Here is a 23,875-nt window from a genome sequence, read left to right on the forward strand (position 1 = left end):
CGGCCTCCCAAAGTGCTGGGATTACAGGCTTGAGCCACCGCGCCCGGCCCCATTTTCTATTAAATTGTCTGTTTCATATTAACTTTATTCAATCATGTAGTGACTCAACTAATATGCATTGAGCACTTACTAGGTCACGTGTTGGGGTTATAGTATTGAACTAGACAAAATTCCAGCCTGAATATTAACCCTTTACTCTGTCATCCATGTTGAAAATCAGCTCAGATGTCTAATTGTATCTCCAGGCTCTCCCCTACAGATATCCTCTGGTACAGCGGTCCCCAACCTTTTTGGCACCAGGGACCAGTTTTGTGGAAGACAATATTTCCATGGAGGGAGGGGTTGGGAAGGATGGTTCCTGGTTTTGGATAAAACTGTTCCACCTCAGATCATCAGGCATTAGATTCTCATGAAAAGCACACAACATAGATCCCTCACCTGTGAGGTTCACAATAGAGTTCTCAGTTCCCTGAAAATCTAATGCCATTGCTGATCTGATAGGAGGCAGAGCTCAGCCTGTAATGCTCACTAGCCAGGTGCTCACCTCCTGCTGGGCACCTGGTTCCTAACAGGCCATGGACGGGTACCGGTCCACGGCCCGGGTGTTGGGGACCCCTGCTCCGGTAGATTGTAGTCATTATGCTTTCACGTTTTCTGATGTAAAAATACCTAATACCAGCACCACTAGTCACAAATTGGTTAAAGCAGACAGAGGACTTAATCCAATCCCCATGTAGCACCTTGTTGGCACTCCAGCCTCAGGTCTTCCCTATTCACTGTTCCCACTCTTCCTGTTCCCTATCTCAAGCACCTGTGACCTTCTGCCCCAGAGCGTTTTTTTGGCCACAAGAGCATTTTTAGCCCTTCAGAGGGCAGACCAGAACTGCTGGAGATAATGCTGCCTTCTACCAATGACAGATGAGGAGGTGGTGGATCAATGCCCCAGCTCCCTTGCCCCTAAGCTGGGATAACTAAAAGGTATGTGTTCTACACTGTCCAGTCAAGGTGAAGCCACAGTTGCCTCCAGTGTAACCTGCTCATTTGCCCACCGTGTAATGGCTTCCTTCTCCTTTCTGTCTCAGTTACCCATTACCCCATCAGTGCTTCCCGGAGTCACCTCTCAAATAAAGTACTTGTTACTTGCACTCAAATCTTTGTCTCAGTTTCTGTTTCTGGGAGAATACAACAAAGGCACTTTGATCTACAAATGAGGAACTAGCAGCAGGAGGCAACATCTCTCGATGAGTAAAAGTGTAACTTCTGAAGTCATAGGCCTGGCCCAAAATCTGATTCTGCTACTGACTGTGTGTCCTTAAGCATATTCTTAACTTCCAGTTTCTTCTCTATGAAATGAGCCTAGGAGCTCACATGGTTATTATAAGGACTAAGTTAACCACGTGATTTTCTCACATAATGTCTAATGAAAAATGGTATTACTCTTTAATATTAGGAAACTGAGTTCTAGAGAATAGAAGTAGCTAGCCTAAGGTCACCCAGAAAACTGGGACCCTTATGCCCCATTTCCAAGACTCTACGCTCTGTCATCTTTTGGGCCAGGGATGTTACAGTCATGGGATTTCCCTTGTCCTAGGCTTTAAATACTCCAAACATCTAGGTGGATTGGAGTATTTATTTGTGCTATCCAGTAGAACTTTCTGTGATGATGTAAACATTGCATATTTATGCCATCCAATACAGTAGCTACCACTAGCTACATGTGCCTGTTGAACATCTGGAATGTGGCTAGTACCACCATGAAAGTGGGGGTTTCATTGTATTGACTTTTATCAAATGTAAAAAGCCACATATAGCTAGTAGCTACTATGTTAGATAGCTCAGGTCTGGAAAAACAGGATTGGGGCTAGGTACAGTGGCTCACACCTGTAATCCCAGCACTTTGGGAAGCCAAGGAGGGAGGATCACTTGAGCCTAGGAGTTTGAGACCAGTGAGGACAACATAATGAGATCCCATCTCTGTTAAAATAAATATTTTTAAAAAGTAAAAATTGGCCAGATGTGGTGGCTCACACCTGCAATCTCAGCACTTTGGGAGGCAGAGGCTGGTGGATCATCGAGGTCAGGAGATCGAGACCATCCTGGCTAACACGGTGAAACCTCGTCTCTACTAAAAATACAAAATGTTAGCCGGGCGTGGTGGCAGGTGCCTGTAGTCCCAGCTACTCGGGAGGCTGAGGCAGGAGAATGGCGTGAACCCAGGAGGTGGAGGTTGCAGCGAGCCGAGATTGCGCCACTGCACTCCAGCCTGGGCAACAGAGCGAGACTCAGTCTCAAAACAAAAAAAAAAAAAAGGTAAAAAATTAGAGAAAGGGGGTTGGGCAATGGTGGAAAGAATCTCTCTTAGTTCTTTTCTTCTCCCCAGTCTCTCCTACCTTCAGACTCCCCTCTCAGCCCGAGCTATTCATCCCCCTCATCACAGGCCTCCACCTTTCCCTCCTTTGTACGTGCTAAGTTCCATGGAAGGAAGCAGCAGGGACTGTGACAACCACTGTATTTTCATACACCCAGCAAGGTGAAACAAACCCCTTTGTGATCCCTGTACTGAAAGACAAGACAAATACCTGCTATAAATAAAGCTGAATAAAGATCCTTTTCTAGATGGCTTCCATTGTTCCCTCTTCTCTTATAGTATTCACGCTGAGATAATTTCCGGCTTCTCAGATCCTCCACGGTTATAAAACATACCATTACCTCATTTTCATTTCATTAGATTTACAGGTCACGAGACTACTTTGATCCTTACCAAGTTCATCATTAATGGTTTCAAAATAATGATTCTTTCTGTTTCAGCATGAGCCAACACAGAACTTCCTACCCATGCATTCTTTTATCTCTTGCTTCCTACTTTTAACTCCCTGGTCTCGACAATAGTGGCTAATGGAGTTTTCCAAATGCTGACGTGAATTTCACATCCATAAAGACGTTCCCCGCACAGTTCTGTCACCCCACAGCAAAAAGAGTAAAAGTAATAATTTCTTTCCAAACTACCTAATCCTGATGGATGTCATAGAAAGGTATCGGATAAACCACCAGCTCTCCCAGGCTGTATTTCCATGATACCTGTAATTAACCCAGGTACAATGGAACACGTGGGCTTAGTAGTCTCACAGAAATGGGTTTAAATCCTGACTATATCACTTAACAGTGAGAAATAAAATGACTCTACCTTTTTGAGTCTCAGTTTCCTCATCTGTAAAATGAACATATGAGGTACTTACATTGCAGGGTAGTGGCAAAGACTCAAAGGATTTTTTTTTTGTTTTTGTTTTTTGTTTTTTTTGAGACAGAGGCTTGCTCTGTCACTCAGGCTGGAGTGCAGTGGCATGATCTCAGCTGACTGCAACCTCCACCTCCTGGGTTCAATCAATTCTCCTGCCTCAGCCTCCTGAGTGGCTGGGATTACAGGCGCGCACCACCATGCCCGGCTAATTTTTGTATTTTTAGTAGAGAACGGGTTTCACCATGTTGGTCAGGCTGATCTCGAACTTCTGACCTCGTGATCCACCCACCTTGGCCTCCCAAAGTGCTGGGATTACAGGCATGAGACACCGCACCCGGCTGACTCAAAGGATTTATACGAGAAGCAGGACACTGAAATCATTAAGAGCGTAGACTTTGCCACTAACATACTACTCTGTGACCTTGGGTAATTTGCCGACTCTTCTGAGCCTCAATTTTCTCATCTATAAAATGGGAATAAATAATAATACCTACTTCTAAGGGTGTTGGGAGGATTAAATGAAGATACATATAAAGTCCTCAGCACAATGGCTGACTCAAAGAAAGCACTCACCTCTTAATATGCCCTTGAAAGAGCTTTTCACCCAAGTTGTTGGCTGCTTTCTTTAAAACAGGATTCTTAAGTTTTCTTTGTGTTGTAGACTCCTCTGGCCATCTGGAGAATCCTACAGATTCTTCTCAGAAAAATCTTTGTAAATGTAAAATATGATAGAGTTATAAAGAAGACCAGTTATATTGAAATATAGTCATCAAAATATTAAGACAAGTATGTGATACACATGTATGTGCCTCTTTAATAATGGATTAAATAACAAGCTCTAGTGGCAAGCCTAAAACCTCCATAATTTCAAAGTAATGATGTGTGCAAACAATAATTCGAGACATCTGCAGCAGCAACTCTAGTGTGATATCAAATAGAAATATCTGTGCCTTCTATTGGTGACAAGGTAGCAGGCCCTGCTAACACTACTGTAGTTTATTGCCTACATTCACGATCAAAAGAAATGCTTAATTTAAGTTAGAGGTCAATGAAAATAAAGGAGTAAATTTTTTCCATCCAAGTTCATGAACCCCAAGTTAAGGTTCATAATATATTTAGCACCTGTTTATCCTCAGCTGTGGGTCTAAAGTCATAGATTAGGAGACAATAGGAAACATCTCTTCACATCCCATTGTCTGGCCTCTGATTGGGCAAATGGTAGAAAAGAGAAATGCACCATCCTGTAAGAGCATGTAACAAGATGACAACTACCAGCCAAGCTTACTTAGCACTAAGTGGCAGGCATTTTTCTAAGTGTTTGACCTACGTTAACTCACCAACATTCTCAGCAATGCTTTGAGACAGCTACTGTTACCATCCTTGTTCTACAAAGGAAAAAACTGAGGCACAGAGAGGTTAGGTACATCCCCCAAGGTCACACAGCTAGTAAATGGTAGAGCCAGGATTTAGAGCCAGGAAGTCTGAATCCATAGTCTGTGCTCCTAGCTACCATGCCATACTCCCTCTCTACTCTGAGTGCAGGGGAGTAAGATTTCAATTACATTTCTCTCTTCTTATTAAGGCACCAGTATTGAATTGGCTCCCCCGCCTTATGCAGTATGACCCTGTATTAATTATATCTGCAAAGACTCATTCTTCAGGAGGAGTAGGAGTTAAAGAGACGAAAGGGAGGAGGGAGTGGGGAGAGGTAGCAAAGGGGCTGGGAAAGTACTTTAAGCAGAGGAAAAGGGAGGTACAAAGGCCTTGAGGTGGAAAGAACGTGGTGGATGTAGGACGTGAAAGAATACCGATAGGGTTGCAGGTTGGAAAGAAAGGGGCCCAGTGGGATAAGATAAGTCTGGAAGGCAGAAAGTATCTAGATCTCGCAGGGCCTTGAAGGCAGCTTTATTATTATTCTAAGAACAATGGGGAGTACAATTAAATTTGTTTTATAAAAATATCACTCTAGCTGTAGAAGAGAAAGAATTGAAGGGAAAGAAAAGTGGAAGCGGGGGCCCTGGTTTGGAGGCAGCCAAAGGGGTCCAAGCTAGGGATGATGATGGCTTGGACTACTGGTGGGCAGGGATACATAGAGAAGTGGACAGATTCAAGAAAGATTTGAGAGAAAGGCTCTGGTGCACTGAATGTGGGGGCTACAGATGACTCCACTGTGGCAGACTGCATTTCCCAGTGATGGCCACAACCACATCTCAGGGTGGGACTTTGATATTCTTCCCATTGAGAGATGGGGTTCTACGCTCCCTTCCCTTGAATCTGGCCAGGCTTATGTGACTCTTGAAACTGTCGTAGAAGGCAATACAGCTCCTGCCTGGTTCTCTTAGCCACTCCCTCAGAGCCCTGAGCTTCATGTGAGCAGCACAACTGCCCTGAGGCCACCATGAAGTGAGGAAGCCCTCTCTCCACAACTCTGTGCAGAGAGACCACATGGATAGGCCCTAAGACTACGTGAAGAAAAATTGCCTAACCAAGCCCCTCTGGAAACCCTGATTTCCAGAAACTATGAATAAGGATAAAATGGTTACTTAACACCACTAAGTTTTGAATTTGGAAAACTTATCCTTCAAATTCTGTCTCTACTGACTTGGCCAGTTATCCACTTCTAACCCTCATAAGGGAGATTTAACATTCTCTATTTGGGTTATTTGTGAGGAACCCTGAAAATTGGTGACATGTGGAAAACAGCTTTTAGGTAGTTTATCTCTGCAGTTTTAATTTGTAAACCAGCCCAGTGATTTGCAAACCTGAGAGAGTTTTTTTAAAAACTAAGTAAATAAATATTCTCAAGTTCTACCCTGGATTCAATGAATAAAAAACTTCAGGAAACAGTGAGCCACCGACTCAGCTGACCTGCCTGACTCTGACATTTTCCTTTACCTTTCTGTATGATTATTAGAGTTACATTCTATTTACATACCACAACACTTGTAGGAAAATTGAGCTGAGATCGTGCCACTGCATTCCAGCCTGGGCAACAGCAAGACTCTGTTTCAAAAAAACAAAACAAAACAAAACAAAACAAAACAAATCACCAAAAATAAACCCTGATTTTAATTGGATTAAAGTTTTAATTATTAAAAGGGAGAATCTAATTATACCTACCCATGACATCATGCATCAAAACTGATTTTAATTGGGTTAAAGATTTAATTATCAAAAGGGAAAAAAGTAAGCCATGGTAAAATTAGAAAAGGAAAACATGTATTTATTTAGTCTTCTGGAGAGAAGAAAGTCCAAAGTCAAAAATGGATCAGGACTGGGGAGCCTGGGGGAGAATCTGTTTTCTTGCCTTTTCCAGCTTCTAGGAGCCACCTGCTTTCCTTGGCTCGTGGCCCCATCTTCTGTCTTCAAAGCCAGCAGTGTAGCATCTTTCTCTTCTCTGGCCCATGCCTCCTTCCTTCCCTCCCTCCTCTGCTTCTGTCATCACATCTTCTCTGATTCTGAACCTCCTACTTCCGTCTTACAAGAACGCTTGTGATTACACTGAGTGTACCTAAGTAATCTAGGACTATCTCCCCATCTCAAGATCAATGACATCTGCAAAGTTCTTGTTGCCGTGTAAGGTGACATATTCACAGCTTCCAGAGATCAGGGCGTGGGCTTCTTCAGGGAGTCATTATTCTGACTACCACAGTTGTACAGAGCTATACTGACATGGTAGGTGTCATTAAGGCTGGGCTTCAAGCCAAGTAACCCTGCCAAAGAAACTTTCTACTGGCTGGGAGGGACTTTAGGGTAGTCTTTCAACAACTCTCTGAACCACCTCTATCAACATACAACAGAGCTTTTGAAGTTCCATTCTGATTCACCATGTTTTACAGAATCTTGCTTTGAGAAGGTATTAGTTCTACTGGGCTCACCAGAAATTTGATATGGTCTCAACAAAGTCCCCTCTACCCCCACTCCAATGTCCTAGGGGACTAGAATTCAATGATCACTCAATGATCAGTGAAATTTATTCCCTCTGTCAACAGAGTAGCCCATGAAAACCCAAGGGCCTCTGCTTTCTAGGAATGGTCTAACAAATAGCACAAGCAAATCTATAGGAAGACACAAAGTGTGATGTCATCAAGTGAACCTACAGAAGGTGAGATCTATGAGCTAATGAGCCCACACAATGAGCCAGGCATGATTCTAAGAGTGATATGTGCTACCTCATTTAACTTAGCTTACTTCATCCTGACCTTCTGACTATTCTTACATGCCTTTTACAGATGAAGGAAGTGAGATGCGGGAAGGTTAAAGCCAAAGCTTTCCCAGCTAGGAAGTGGTGGAGAAAGAAGTGAACACAGACCATCCAGATTCCACCATTTATGTTCTGATCCACCAAGACTTCATAAATGGTAAATTCCCTCAATAAACTTGGGCCAAGGAAGCTGGAGGGTGGGATATCTGTTTGCATGGCACACTAGATAAATTCCCTGGGGCAGCATAGGCAGGTCCCAGAAGGTTGTGGAGCTCATAAAGTGATGCAGAAACCTCTTCTCCCCCACTCTCGGTGCCTGTCTCCTAGCGTCTTTCAGACGGCCCTGTTAGCCAAGGACTTCCACCAAGACCTGCAAGGACAAATGTGGAATGTTTTGGCTTTTTTCTTTTTGACAGAGTTTCACTCTTGTCACCCAGGCTGGAGTGCAACAGCGCAATCTCAGGTCACAGCAACCTCTGCCTCCAGGGTTCACGCGATTCTCCTGCCTCAGCCTCCTGAGTAGCTGGGATTACAGGCACACGCCAACACGCCTGGCTAATTTTTCTATTTTTAGTAGAGACAGGGTTTCACCATGTTGGCCAGGCTGGCCTTGAACTCCTGACCTCGGGTGATCCACCCGCCTCGGCCTCTCAAAGTGCTAGGACTACAGGCATGAGCCACTGCACCCGGCCATGTCTTGGCTCTTACTAGGTTGTGTGAGCCCTCTGAGAATTGTATATAAGAGATTTTAATCCCTTTGCCTGGAAAAAAAATGCATCTATGCACATAATGCTTCAGGGGGTTCTAGTCAAAAGGGTTTAGAACAAACACTGGCTGAGAAGGACACAACATCACTTCTGCACATTCCTGCCAAAGATGTATAACCTGAATCTAACAATGAATAAACATCAGACAAGCCCCAAAGAGGAACATTCTATAAAATAAATGGCCTGTACTCTTCAAAAATGTCAAGGTCATGAAAGACAAAAAAGACTGAAGAACTGTGGTAGATTAAAGGAGACTCAAGAGACTTGAAAACTAAAGGCAACATGTATCCTAGATTGGATCCTGGACTAGGAAAAAAACACTGTGTTTTTTTGCTCTGAAGAACATTACCGGGACCATTTGTGAAATGCATATGAAGTCTGTAGATTAGGCAAGAGTCAGAGAGAGGGGAACAGAAAGAGATGGGTAGAGGGGGAGTTACAGAACAAACAGTGAAATGTTCGTTTGGGGAATCTGTGTGAAGGACATTCAAAAATTCTTTTTTAATTTATTTTATTTTTAGATGGAGTCTCACTCTGTTGCCCAGGCTGGAGTGCAATGGTGCAATTTTGGCTCAGTGCAACCTCCGCCTCCCAGCTTCAAGCAATTCTCCTGCCTCAGCCTCTCGAGTAGCTGGGATTACAGGCACACAGCACCACGCCCAGCTAGTTCTTGTATTTTTTTTTTTTTTTAAGTAGAGATGGGGTTTCACTATGTTGGCCAGGCTGGTCTCAAACTCCTGATCTTCTGATCTGCCCACCTCGGTTTCCCAAAGTGCTGGGATTACAGGCGTGAGCCACTGCACCTGGCCTCCCTTCTCTCTCCCCTCCCCTTCCCCCTACCCCCTGCTTTTCTATCTCAACAGGGTCTCACTCTGTCATCCCTGCTGGAGTACAGTGTGCAATCATGGCTCAGTCCAGCCTCAATCTCCTGGACTCAAGCAATTCCTCTGCCTCAGCCTCCCGAGTAGCTGGGACTACAGGTGCGCACCACCACACCTGGGTAATTTTTTCTTCTTTTTTATCTCAAGTCCCCAAGAGGGCTTTACTTTTATTTCAACATTCTGTTCTGCAGCTTCCTTGGCACTTTTTGCCCGTATGCCGAAAAGCCGGGCGTTGGCACGGGCCATGCGGAGACTAGCGAAGGCTTTGACATTCTTCTCCTCAGTGACGACTCGAGTTTTCTCCTTCTTGTAGACATTCTGGATGGGCATGACCGGTCCTGTCAGTTGAGTGGCCAGTTTCAGTTCTTCAGCAGAACTGTCTCCCTTCTTGGGGGGCCGAGGGCTTCCTGAGGAAGAAAATGAGTTTGGAGAGGTACTCCTTCAGCCGCTGTACATTGGCCTGCAGGGACAGCAGTGGACTTGTTCCACCTCCTCGGATCCACAAAAATGCCAATGATTCGGGCCACCTTCTTGTGAATGCCGGCCACCCTGAGCTCCTCCAGGCTGAAGCCCTGGCCTACGCTTGCCTCCGTGTGGTACGGACTCACGATGGGCTGGCTGGGCCCCGATGCGATGCGGCACGCCTTGGCTTGCAGGGCCCTGACTCCGCGGATCTTCCGCGCCTGCTGGTTGAACCAAGTGCGCCGCTGCCAGTCCTTGCGAAAGCGGGGCTTCAAGATCATGCCATTCCGGCTGGGCGCCATGGGTGCCTACCGCCCTCCTGTGCAGGAAAACAGCCAAGCGGAAGCAACACCTGGGTAATTTTGTTTGTTTTGTAGAGACGGGGTCTCACTTTGTTGTCCAGTCTGATCTCAAACTCCTGGTCTCAAGTGATCCACCCACCTCGGCCTCCCAAAGTGCTGAAAATACAGGCATGAGCCACTATGCTGGGCCGATCATTCTTTATACTATTTTTTGAAACTTTTCTGTAAATCTGAAATTATTTGAAATAATGTAAATCTTTTTAAAAATCCTAAAGTCTAGAGCCAGGTGCTTCATTATGGAGTAAATAAAAACTGCACCAAACCTGCATCCTTTCTGAGCTCTGCACACCCTCTCCACCTACAGAAAAAGACCGACAAGAGTTCTGGTGAAACAAACCGCAGAATAGGGTGGCAAAACGTTCTGAAACTGTGGAGTGCGGTGCAACCCAGGGACCAAAAGCTCCAGTCACTCATCTCCAGTGCTCTGTAACCCTGAGCATGTCATTTAAGTTCTCAGGGCCTCCGTTGACTCATCTACCAAATTGACATCATGGTAGTATTTACCAAGGAGACTATCTATATGACACTGGGAAAGGCGTTCTTAAACAAGACACTACATAGGAACCATAAAGAGGAATGTTGCAACATTTGAATTAAAATTTAAGACTTTTGAATGACAGGACACTATTAACAAAGTAAAATGACAAACCACAGAGAGAAGACTCCATCCGGACACAAGATCAGTATCCAGAATACGTAAAGAACTCCTATGAATGAATTTTTTAAAACTATAGGTAAACCTAATGGAAAAATGGGCCAGAAATGTGAACAGGCAATTCACAAAGAAAGAAACCTGGATAGCTGTAGGATAAGGTGCTGAATATCGCTCAATTCAAGAAAATTAAAATGAAATCCACAAATACATCATTCACAGCCATCATCGTAGTCAAAAATAAATAAATGAATAAAGTCTGAAAATATCAAAAGTTGGCAAGGAAACTTACAAATGGTACTTACACACTGCTGGCAGGAATATACTTCTTTAAATAATACTTCTTTGGCGAGTAATCTTGCTAAATCTTGTAAAGTTTAAAATGTGATCTACTACAAAGATAGCAACTCCACTCCTAAATGAGTATCCTGGAAAGCTCTGAAATGGGTACCCAAGGAGATACGCACTAGCAGGTTCAACGCAGCACCATTTGTAAAAAGAAGCAGGGCGGGGCGTGGTGGCTCACACCTGTAACCCTAGCACTTTGGGAGGCCAAGGCAGGTGGCTCACTTGAGGTCAGGAGTTCGAGACCACCCTGGCCAACATGGTGAAACCCCCATCTCCATTAAAAATAGAAAACTTAGCTTGGCGTGGTAGTAGGCGCCTGTAATCCCAGCTACTCAAGAGGCTGAGGCGGTAGAATCACTTAAACCCGGGAGGCGGAGATTGCAGTGACCTGAGATTGCGCCACTGTATTCCAGCCTGGGCAACAGAGCGAAACTCTGTCTCAAAAACAACAGCAATAACAAAAATCAAAACAAAACAAAAACTTAACTTCCTTAGTACAGATACATAAACTGTGACTCATTCATACAACACAATACTAGACAACAAATAAAATAAATACAGTAGCGCAGTAGTTCTCCAACTTCAGGGTATATCGAAATCATCAGAAGGGCTTGGTAAAGGACATATGACTGGGTCCTACCTCTAGAGTTTCTGATTCATTCAGCGGAAATTTGCATTTCTAACAAATTATCAGATGTTGCTGATGCTGCTGGTCCAGGGACTACACTTTAAGAACCAGTAAACTAGTTACATGTTTCAACACGCTTAAATCTTAAAAACCTAGTACAGTTTTTTAAAAAGTCATAAAAGCATATATAAACTGTGTCTAAACACTATTAAACAACACTATATAGTTTATGGATATATCTTTTACGATAAAAGTACAAAATATGGGCTGGGCACTCTATAACTGGGCTCATGCCTGTAATTCCAGTGCTTTGGGAAGTCAAGGTGAGAGGTTCCCTTGTGGTCAGGAGTTTGAGGCCAGCCTGGGCAACATAGCAAGACCCTGTCTCTACAAAAAAACAATTTTTAAAATTAGCCAGACACGGTGGTATGTACCTGTAGTCCTAGCTATTTGGGAGGCTAGGGAGGCTGCCGCAGTGAGCAAGAGCACCACTGAACTCCCGCCTGAGCAACAGAGTGAGACTCTGTCTGTTAAAAATTAAATTAAATTAAAAGTACAAAATATACATGGGAATGTATTTCAGGGGAGTAATTACCTGGAGGGAGATGAGGGTGATAGAATGGTCTTAGCTGTTTTTTGTTTGTTTGTTTGAGACAGAGTTTTTCTCTTGTTGCCCAGGCTGGAGTGCAATGGTGCAATCTCGGCTCACTGCAACCTCCACCTCCCAGGTTCAAGCAATTCTCCTGCCTCAGCCTCCTGAGTAGCTGGGATTACAGGCAGATGCCACCATGCCAGGCTAATTTTTGTATTTTCAGTAGAGACAGGGTTTCACCATTTTGGCCAGGCTGGTCTCGAACTCCTGATCTCAGGTGATCCACCTGCCTTGGCCTCCCAAAGTGCTGGGATTACAGGCGTGAGCCACTGCGCCCAGCCAACTTTTATATCACTTCATTTCTAAAGCACGTTAGCAAAAGCGTTTACATTTGTTTAATCACAGTGGTGAGTAGAAAGGTATGTATGTGATGTATGTTTGAAATGTTAAGGAATGTTTAAAGTTTAAATCATTTAGCATTCATTACACAGGGTTGCTGTGTAAATGAGGTAATGTGAAAGTTCTGGGTAAAGATGGCAAGATGAAGTTGGGTCACAGAATCTCTGTCCCTGTATATGTAACCAGAAAAATAATAATTAAAAACTTAAATTAAGAGATACCAGACCAGGTGCAGTGGCTCATAACTGTAATCCCAACATGTTGGGAGGCCAAGGAGGCAGGCTTGAGCCCAGGAGTGTGAGACCAGCCTAGGCAACATGATGAAACCACATCTCTACAAAAAATACAAAAATTAGCCAGGCCTAGTGGTGTGTGCCGGTGGTCCCAGCTGCTCAGGAGGCTAAGATGGGAGCATCACCTGCGCTCAGGAGGTTGAGGCTGCAGTGAGCCCTGATCATGTCATTGCACTCCAGCCTGGGTGACAGAGGGAGACCCTGTCTCAAAAATAAAAAAAAAAAAAGAAAAGAAACAAGCACCTCTACCTCTAAATGTTTTTTAGTCTTTTTCTTTACATGAATCTGTTAGAAACTAAGATCGCTTCTAATGAAGAAACATCTATTTAAAATTCAATGATTCTTTCAGTGTAGAGTTGCCAGATAAAAATACAGGACATCCAGTTAAATTTTAATTTTAGAAAAACAATAAATAATTTTTTAGTATAAATATGTCCAAAATATTGCATGGGGCATACTTTTTTAAAAACGTAATTTTTGTTTATTTATTTATTTTGAGACAGGTTCTCACTCTGCCACTCAGGCTGCAGTGCAGTTGCCCGATCATGGCTCACTGCAGCCCCAACCTCCCAGACTCAAGCAATCCTCCCACCTCAGCCTCCTGAATAGCTGAGACTACAGGTGCATGCCACCACACCCGGCTAGTTTTTTTATGTTTTGTAGAGCCAGGGGTCCCTCTGTGTTGCTCAGGCTGGCCTCAAACTCCTGGGCTTAACCAGTTCTCCTGCCTTGGCCTCCCAAAGTGCTGGAATTATATGAATGAGGCACCATATCCGGCCCAAAATGTTTAGTTTATTTTACTTGTATTTATTAAATCTGACAACTCTACCTCAGTGTCACTCAGGGATCTTTATAAACATTAGCTATAGTGCACAGGATGTAAAGTATTTTCCTTTCATACAAATGAAAGATATAACAGGAAAATGTGGTTGTAATTGAAAAAATATAGGACTTTGAATGAAGACTTGGGTTCTGAGTTCTAGTTTCCACTTGACTTCTTAGTAAATGTATGGCTTTGGATAAGTCACTTAACCTAAGCATCAGGTTCCTCACACTCTATAAGATGATTGGAGGCTGGGCACGGTGGGCTGACGCCTGTAATCCCAGCACTTTGGGAGGCCGCGGTGGGCAGATTACAAGGTCAGGAGATGGAGACCATCCTAGCTAACATGGTGAAACCCCGTCTCTACTAAAAATACAAAAAATTAGCCTGGCGTGGTGGCGGGCACTTGTAGTCCCAGCTACTCAGGAGGCCGAGGCAGGAGAATGGCATGAACCCGGGAGGCGGAGTGTGCAGTGAGCCGAGATCATGCCACTGCACTCCAGCCTGGGAGACAGAGCAAGACTCTGTCTCAAAAAAATAAAAAAATAAGATGTTTGGGTTTGTTTGTGAGTATCAACTATATTCCAGGAACTTTACATGCATGATTTCACTTAATCCTCACAATTACCTCATGAGGAAGGTGTTAGTATCACTATTCTCAAGACAGGTACCCGTGGCTTGGTTGAAGCTCTGTAAAAGCACGGACCGTCACTTTCTTGTTAACTGCTGTGTCCTTTGTGTCTAGCATGGTAAACCTAGGAGGTACTCAATACATATCAAATGTACGAAAGAAGACCCAAACTCACATAGCTATATTAAGGGACAGAGCCATGATTTGAACCCAAATCATTTTGATTTCAAAATCTTCATCTTTTCCTTCTAATTAAATTTTACTGACGTATACTTTACATACAGTAAAATGCACAATTTTAAACACATGACTCTATAAACATTTACCTGTGTATATATTCCATGTAACCACTATGGGATCAAGATATAGAACATTTCCATCTCCCTGAAAGTTCCTTCAAGCTCCTCCCCAGTCTATGCCCCCAGAGTTAACCTCTATTCTGACATCTGTGACCAAAGCTGCCACTCTTAAGTACAGGTTTCTTCTCTCTTGGGTTGTGTCAGATAATATGCAAAGTATTCCTGAAAGTGTTTTTGCAAACTCAGGCTGCATCTGAGTGCTGTTGGTGTTTAGAATAGGTCTTTATGCCAGCCTGTTAATCACCAATACAAAAGTGAGATTTGGCAGGGTAGCTCACACCTGTAATCCCACCACTTTGGGAGGCCGAGAGGGAGGATGACTTGAACGCAGGAGTTTGAGACAAGCCTGGGCAACATGATGAAACCCTGTACAAAAATTACCCAAAAAAGCCCAGCATGGTGGCACATGCCTGTAGTCCCAACTACTCAGGAGGCAGAGGTGAGAGGATCACTTGAGCCTGGAAGGTCATGGCTTGATCACCTTGACAGAGTGAGACTATCTCTATTAATTAATTAATTAATTTTTAAAAATCAAAAGTAAAATTTTAAGAGGCTATATTATGCCTTGCATTTGTCAAAATGGAAAGGTTTTACTCAAGATTGCCTTCTGATCTTACTTTCTGATTCTCTGCAGTAATCTTGTCTTAAAAAAAAAAAAAAAAACTACATGTTTTCTTTACCATAGGCCCTCTGGCTCTCCCTCCTGGGATATTCCTGAGCCCATTGCTTAGATACTTTTTAATCATCACTTAATTACCCTAAACATGTCTGGCTTTATCCTATAAAGCAGTCTGAAATACTAAGAAAAATACCAGATTAAAATAAAACCAAATTGATATCTCAAAAAAAATTTCTCCACTATTGAATATGCTATTGAATTTACTCTTCCTTTCTTAATTTTTTTTTTCTTCATTCAACAGGTATTTGCTGAGCACAAAATGCTGCCCCCTCCAGTTTGCTGTTTGAGTGGAATTGCTAATTGCCCTCTCCTGGCTGTCCTGTAAATCACAAGGCCAAGTTCTCATATGTTCTAGGAAACACACAATCTTTCTTTAGTACTGGCCACACATTAAACTATATCTTTCTTCCCTTACAGTTAGGGGTAACCCACTGCACACCAAATTTTAAGAGCCAGTGAGCTCAAAGATCCATCTGACAGAAATCAGACGGCCTCCATCGTAGCAGACTTTCATTTTACCCACTGGTCAAACTTTGGTGCCCACCTCTGAAGGGTTAGAGGCTTATACACCAATCAGGTACCCCTTGACTTGGAAGGGAACTTCTTATCCCAAAAGACAGTATCACTTGTGGTTAAAATAGCACGTTTGGGCATCAGGCCGCACAGGTTTGAGTCTGGCCATGCCACATACTGTCTGTGGGACCACAAGCAAATTAACTGGCCTCAATTGCCACATCTGTAAAATAGGAATATAGTATGTACATTATAGGGTTATTGTGAGGATTAAATGAGATGATATTTGTAAAGGATTCAGCACATGGTAGGCACACAATAGATGTTACCTATTATGTAAAGCAAACATCTAAATGAGAAGTCACCAAGTCCTGAGCACCTGCCTCCATACAAGAATCTTTCTTCATAAAATTAACTTGCTCCTCTATCAAAAATACTCATCAAACATTATATATTATCATTTGTTTATTGCTTGTGTTCCCTAATAGGCCATGAGCTCTCTAAGCACAAGGATTTTGGCTACCTTACCCTCTACTCTCCACAAAACCAAGTGTATAGAAAACACTCATTAAACGCTTACTACACAAGTCACTGAATACATCTTTTGGCTAAAGTCCACTACCCACTTGAGGTACTGCCAGTCATCTCTAAACCAACATTTTTCCCTAAGCTTGGTTATCTTAATCATCTAATTAATATGATTCTTCTTAAATTTTCATAGTATTAGGATCTATATTGGAGGGGAAGGAATAAGAATGAACATTTGGGCCGGGCGCGGTGGCTCCAGCAGCCTGTAATCCCAGCACTATTGGAGGCCCGAGCCACGGGCGGCATCACGAGGCAGGTCAGGAGATCGAGAACCATCCTGGCACTAACACGGTGAAACGACCGTCTCACTAAAAAAAAAAAAACAAAAAACTAGCCGGGCGAGTGGCTGGCGGGCGCTGTAGTCCCAGCTACTCGGGAGGCTGAGGAGGGAGAATGGCGTGAACCGGGAGGCGGAGCCATTGCAGTGAGCTGAGACCGGCCACTGCACTCCAGCCTGGCGCCGCAAAGCTGGAGACTCCGTCTCAAAAAAAAAAAAAAAAAAAAAAAAAAAAAGACTTTATGCCTTTATTTCTAATCTCATACAGTCTTATAAAGTGGGAATTGGAATAATCCACTTTGCCTGTGAGTAAAGTTCTAGTTACACCCACTGAGAATCCCTATTTCTTTCCATCACAGCATTTATCTCAGTTTGCAATCACACACTCAAGTGTGATTATTTGCCTAATGCTATCTTTCACTAGACTGTAATCTCCAAGGTAGCAGAGAAGGGTCTGCATTTGCTCAGAACAGTGCCTAACAAGCAGGCATATAATAAGTATAGGGCTACCTAGTAGGTATGTAATAAACATTCAGTGAATAAATGAGTGGAGTGAGCATGGGGGTAGATATCAAAGAAATCTGGCTTCTTGTAGTGTTTAAATTCCACAGGCACCATTTTTTCTTACCAGGCAATAGTCACAAGGAGAAAAACTAGACCCCATGGAGTTTGAGGCGTTTCCAACACTAATAAAAAAGTACCTGATTCATATAGCTATGGCTGTGATTAATAGAGTGCATTTACTATTGTGTGAGCAAATCCCATTCCCTGTGATGAAATGGACAATACAACATTTTACAGGCTTCACGGTCAAGTTACATTCTGGGAAATTTTTGACGTTGAACCAATATTCCAAGAACAAATAACTCAAGAAGAACCTGTGACTATATCTCCAGAAACCTTTTGCCGCTTGTCAGTGAAACTAATAAGAGTACAGAGCCTATTTAAATATAAATTTAAATACATTTTCTCTACCTTTCTGCTCTCTTTGTTCCTTGTGATCCGGAGGTTACAGGACTATATATATATATATATGTATATTCTCCAATACACGCGTGTACAGGGACTTGGGGTTTTTGTTTTCAGTTTTATGCAAGACTAAATCAAGGTATTTGGGGATTTGAATGTTCTGTTCCCACAGTTAGGGAGGAAGGAATGTGCTCCGAAAACAGAAGGAAAGTACTCTGGGGCGGGGGCTGGGGGGACCACCATGGGGCCCATCCTCAGCCTGGGACGCTGTTGCTAGGCAACTCCTTGAGTTCTCAACTCCCGCCCGAGCGCCAACTCCCCGCCCTCATTGCCAAGGAGATCGACGCCCCAACTCAGCCCTGCCGTAAACACGCGCCGTCTTGCGACAGTGCCGCGCCTGCCGCTACGTGCGCGTCCTCTGCCCCCATCTCCACTCTCCGCCCGGCCGCCATTGCCTCGTGCCCGCGCCGGTCGGTTGGTGGCGCCTTTGTCCTACGGCGGGCAGGTGGGCCGACGCGGAGGCGGCAGCGGCGGGCCTGAGGCGAAGGAGCGGCCGGGAGCCCGCCGCACTGGTAGCGGTGAGTGCCGGGAAGCGGTGGCCGTCAGCCGAGACGTGGGTCTGACGAGCAGGCGGTTGGGCGGGGGGCCTGGCCGGACGGGGAGGCTGAGGCGGGAAGGCCCACTCGACGCGCGGCCACGGCCTCGGCTCCTCTCCGGGTGCGCGCGGTGCTGCGCATGCCCGGTGCGGGGCGCGGCCGCCTACGGCTCCCGTCAGGCCCAGGCCCGGCCGGCCGAGGCGGCCTGTGGTTTTCTGTGGTGGACGCAGGTCGGCGGCGTCGCATCGCAGCCGCCTGTCTGTGCACGAACGGTCGGTCACTAGGAGTCCGCAAGGCTTCTCTGTCTGGTTGAGCCGCACGCCCCGCACCCCCTTGTCGAAACAGTGGAGTCGCTTGCCCGCGGGTCCTCAGCGAGTCAGTGGCGCAGTCGGGATTCGAACCGGCCCCAAGGCGGTCCGTGGCACCGGGCGTTCTCCAGGCGTGCAGCGCCGAGCGGTGTACGGAGCGCTGTCCCACGTCACCGCCTCGCGGCCCCTGACTGCATTCTCGGGGTGTCTCCTTGTCGTGTGACACCCCACGCGTTTTGTAGGCGCGAACCTCGGGCCCAGAGAACGGGGAAAGGAACTGTGCCCGGGTTTACTACGTAGCTCAGCGCCAGCGTCCGATCCGGCCGGCTTTCCAGGCTCCCGGCGCGGGGCACTATCCACTTCCCGCCAGCGGGCGAGGGGCTTTTCTTAGGACGGCGTTGCCCACGTTTCAGTCTCGCGTTGCACCTTTATGTCCGTGGACCATCTGTACTGCTATTCACCAAATGTTACATTTTTTAAAAAATTCAAACTGACTCTTTTTTTCTCCTTAAATATATTTAAGGCGGCAACTTCAATCACAAACCGGGTACTGGAAAGCCAGTTATTTTTCTAATGTTTATAAAAAATAAATATCTGTCTGTTGAAATAAACAGTGCGTCCTTGTTCCTCCTGAAATTATTCTGCGTTCCACACTTTGGGAAACGCTGCCCGAGGAGTATCTGATTAATTGTGGTTCTTCTGGCTTGCACCCTGTGCACAGAATTTTTCCCTGAGGCAAAACAGATTCTCTGAATGCCCTGTAACAGCTTTCTTGTTGTAAACTATTCTCATTGTTGATTTAAAAGTGTTAGTCCCGGGGAACTGCAAGAACTGTCCACTCAAGTGCACCCCGTGTGCCTCAGTTACAGCGTTGTGATGTCATAGCCCCCTGATGGCTCATAAAAAGATGTTTCTACAAATGGTGGGGAAGCTTTTGTGAGTTTTGACAACTCTTAATTTAATGTTTTCTCTGAGTCAGTCTGGGTGTGAAAATTAACTTGGTGTCGACTTTTTGCAACCAGTTAAGCCCGCGCTTTGCATTGTGGATATTAGAAATCACTTGACTATTTGTTAACATCTATTTCTTCCTTTATTGTAATTTCTTTGCCTTTCCTTGAGCTCATCTGTCACTCTTCAGATGGCCTTTGAAACCTCTGACACGTCTCTTAACCTAAAACTTGGAAACACTGATTTTCCTTGTAGACTATACTAGCGAATCCATATTGCAGGGCTCATTAGAAGTTTTTCTAGATTAAGTTTGCTCAACGTTGCATACCTGTGAACACCACAAGTTTAAAGGAGGCATTGACAGATTAACTTATTTGTAAATTAATAGTGTGCTCATAAGATCTGTTTATGTGAATGTAAGAGCAGATTTAATTTAATTCATTGACAGGAAAGTCAGATCAGTCAGTTCAGGCTTATTCAAGTTTTCTTCCCCTCCCCTCGAAGGCTGCATAAAAATACATATGTGTGTGTGTGTGTATATATGTATATATATGTGTGTGTATGTATGTATATATGTGTGTATATGTGTGTGTGTATATATATATGTATCTCCCCCTGTTAAAAACATGTTTCTTTGGGGTTACCTTGGTATGATCACAATGTAGAATTTACGTAAGGCTAAGGTCATTTTCTTCACATTTCCGAGAATTTGATTTAAGCCCGGCGTCCGTTTCAGAACTTCAGCAAATGAAAACTCATCTACCAATGCTTGAAAGCTAAGAAAAAACAACTTGTTTGTTTTGTTTTGTTTTGTTTTGTTTTTTTGAGATGGAGCTTTGCTCTTGTTGCCCAGGCTGGAGTGCAATGGCGCGATCTTGGCCCCCGGGTTCAAACAATTCTCCTGCATCAGTCTCCTAAGTAGCTGGGATTACAGGCGTGCGCCACCATGCCCGTCTAATTTTGTATTTTTAGTGGAAACGGGGTTTCTCCATGTTGGTCAGGCTGGTCTCAAACTCACGACCTCAGGTGATCCGCCCGCCTCTGCCTCCGAAAGTGCTGGGATTACAGGTGTGAGCCACCGCGTCCAGCCACAATAAACAACTTTTGGAAAGACTTTAGAAGTATGATGAAAAAAGATTTAATGGTTTGAAACTTCATTTTAAATAATCATTACAAGCAGTCCATGTTTATGACCTGCAGATGGCAGTGCCTTTGTGTAATGTTCTACTACTGTGAGGATTAATAAAATTTAGTTGTGCTTTTAAGAATGGAAAATCTTCACAGGAAATATATTAAACTTTTTCTTCCCTTCAGTTTACATTGTTCTTTTGTTTTTGACTCCCCACATGAAGAATGAAACGTCTATTCCTGAAGTCACTGTTACTCTTAGTAGTAATGATAATGATAACATTACAGCCAGTAGTGCATATGGTAAATACTCATTTGCTCCTGCCCATCATCTTATGAGACTGATAAACTAGTATGATTTTTTTTACATACAGGGAAATGATGACTCAAAGAGTTTAGATTTCTTGCCCCAGATCACATAATTAGTAGAACATATTCAAGACATCGTTGGAGATAATTGATTTCAGGGTCAAGCAAAATTGGGAAATGTTGAGATACAGTGGTGTCCTTACTCCAGAACTTCTCAGAGGCATTTATATGCTAAATATGTGCAATGTCAATATCCGAGAGAAAGTTATCATGATGCCTTTCCCCTGCTGTCCTCCCATGTATATTTTGAAGTAATAGTGTTCCTCAGAACTGACTACTCTTTCTACTACGCTGTATTTCCTCTCTGTACCTTGTGGTTCATTAATGATTACTGCATATCTTTGAGACAAGTGCTTTTAAAGCTCAATAGCAGCTTCTTTTGTGCCAAAATAGTTGTCCTGTGAACAGCACATATGTTTGGACCATTCTGCTTAAGCAGAGTTAAACTGTCAAAAAGTTAAAAGAGCAGTGACTAACAGAATTACCCTCCATGTTACTCTTATTAATGAGAGTCATTAATGGCGGGATCAGGGTAAAGCCACTGTCTCAAGCAGCAGTACATTAGAGAAATATGAAGTATATTGACAGCTAAATATATAATACCAGCATGCGTGCTGCTTTTTAAATGGTGGTTTTGTTACCACTAGATACGAATATTTATGGGGATGGTCATCTTCATTCTTTATCCTTTCACTTAAAAAAAGAGATAATAGGTCAACTGGACCAATTTTATGTTAAGGAAAGAGTTCACCTCATAAGAATCAGAACTTTTCCAGACATCCTGTGTAGAGACCAGGCAACTTTAGGCAAGGATCAGGGTAGCTTAAGTTGCATTAGAAAACAGAATGTCTTGTCTTATACCTTTAGCTCTGTAAAGTATCTTAAGGCTGGGTACAGTGGCTCACACCTGTAATCCCAACATTTGGGGAGGCTGAAGTGGGAAGGTCCCTTTTGATAGAAGTTTGAGACCAACCTGGGCAACATGGTGAGGACCCTGTCTCTACAAAAAAAAATTAGCCAGGGTGGTGGTGCATGCATCTGTTTCCTAGCTACTTGGGAGCCATTTATTGAAAGTAAAATCATGACTTTTTCCATTTTTTTCTCCTTCAGTGTCATACCAATGGTCTTTGAAGAACGTTACTAAAAGGGGCAGTATTTTGAATGTCTTACATTTAAATACTCCCTCACCATATTTGGGGATAATATACATAAAGTTTCGTTAATTTGGCTTCACTGAGACTCTGATAGTTCAGTTTATAGCCCCCAATAGACCCTCTTGCCACTAGATTCTTCCTTGTCCATAGCAAAATGTTTTGCAGTCTGGATCTAGTGTAACTCTGGCTTCATGTCATTCCTTTCTCTTTTCTTCCTCCTATCCCCGAGTTCCCAACACCAAACTTCCTGTAGTTTTTCTAATTTAATATGTCCTTCACACCATTCCTTTACCTTTGTATGTTCTGGGATGACTTTTCTCTTTCTGGTAACCTCCCACTCATTCCTCAGGACCCAGTTTAAATGTTATTTTTAAGCCTTCCCTGCCTCCTCCCCCTCCCGTTCACCCCCACCCGCTTCATACACACATTCTTCCCAGTCTCCTCTCTGCTGCGTTCCTCTCACCTGCCACACACATACACAAAATTAGGACTCCATTATCTCTGCCATAATCCCACTTTAGATTATATTGTAATTATCTGTGTACTTGTGCCTCTCCTTTATTAAATACACAGTGAACTCCAGGCCAGGCATGGTGGCTCATGCCTGTAATCCCAACCCTTTGGGGGCTGAGGTGGGAGGATCACTTGAGCCCAGAAGTTCAAGACCAGGCTGGGCAACATAGGGAGACCATATCTCAAAAAAAAAAAAAAAAAAAAAAATTAACTGCATGTGGTGGTGCATGCGTCTTGTCCCAGCTACTCAGGAGGCTGCAGCAGGAAGATCGCTTGAGTTCAGGAGTTTGAGAACTGCAGTGGTTATGATCGAGCCACTGCACTCCACCCTGGACAACAGAGCTGAGACCCTGTCTTTTGTAAAAATGAACTTCTTTAAGGCAAGGACTTTAGCCGTGTCATTTCCATATGTGTAAAGCCTGGGACATGTGTGACACGTAGTAGGCATTTGACATTATGAATCAGTGAAGCATTTAATGTATTAATTATAAGCTATCCTTTTCAAATTCATCGCTTGTTCTCCACTTGTACAGTTTAGTTGAAAATTTGCTAGTTTTAAATAAACCTGTATTTTAAAATTTTTGCAGCTCAGACTCTTTTTGTAGTTTAGATTAGCTCAACCTTTGCAAATCCAAAATAGTTTTTTCTCGGCTGATTTTTCTCCTTGAGTCAACATAGCCAACACAGGCAGAATATCCATTTTGTCAGAAAGGAAATACAGATTCAGAGAAATCAAATGACTGGGGTAAATTTCCCAAAGTTAGGACCACAGCTCAGATTTGCTATCCCCAGCCAAATGCCCTTTCCTTCAAAGAATAAGAAGGGTAGGACATTAAATGTTGATAATTTTTGTCCGAAGAGTTGTGGTGAATGTTAATAGCAAACCCCAGAAACATTGTAGTTTGAGGTAATAGAAACTGAAGTAGTCATTGAATAAGTAGGTTCTAACCTATTGGGTGTCTCTGGGGCATTTAAGCAATGGAGTGTCCAGCATAGACTGGACCTTTTCCAGGTTCCATCAGTATTTGATCAGGGAGTCATAGCAAGAATATTCTAAATGGAAAGTATGTCTTTCCACTCCCTGTTGGAGGCAGCATAGCATAATGTTTAAGTACTTTGGTGTGAGAAAGACTGGGTCTGAGTCTCAGCTCTGCCTCCTGATCATTGTGTGGCCTGTCGCCTAATTTCTCTAAA

General features: G+C 43.7%; 1 protein-coding gene and 1 pseudogene across 2 annotated transcripts in view; one reads left to right on the forward strand and one right to left on the reverse strand.

Moving 5' to 3' along the window:
• Window positions 1-7,788: 7,788 nt before the first annotated feature.
• Window positions 7,789-9,854, reverse strand: LOC108533401 (60S ribosomal protein L13 pseudogene; annotated as a pseudogene).
• An 8,199-nt stretch (window positions 9,855-18,053) lies between these two features.
• Window positions 18,054-23,875, forward strand: part of NCOA5 (nuclear receptor coactivator 5) — a 30,463-nt gene continuing 24,641 nt past the window's right edge. Inside the window, exon 1 of one of the 2 annotated variants that reach the window (XM_017877907.1) lies at window positions 18,054-18,243. The gene's annotated coding sequence lies outside the window, so the exon portion shown is untranslated. The remainder of the gene's footprint in view (window positions 18,244-23,875) is intronic. The other variant, XM_017877906.1, reaches the window with a different exon arrangement.

Source organism: Rhinopithecus bieti, unplaced genomic scaffold (assembly GCF_001698545.2).
Source record: "Rhinopithecus bieti isolate Rb0 unplaced genomic scaffold, ASM169854v2 scaffold_10347, whole genome shotgun sequence".
Lineage (NCBI taxonomy): Eukaryota > Metazoa > Chordata > Mammalia > Primates > Cercopithecidae > Rhinopithecus > Rhinopithecus bieti.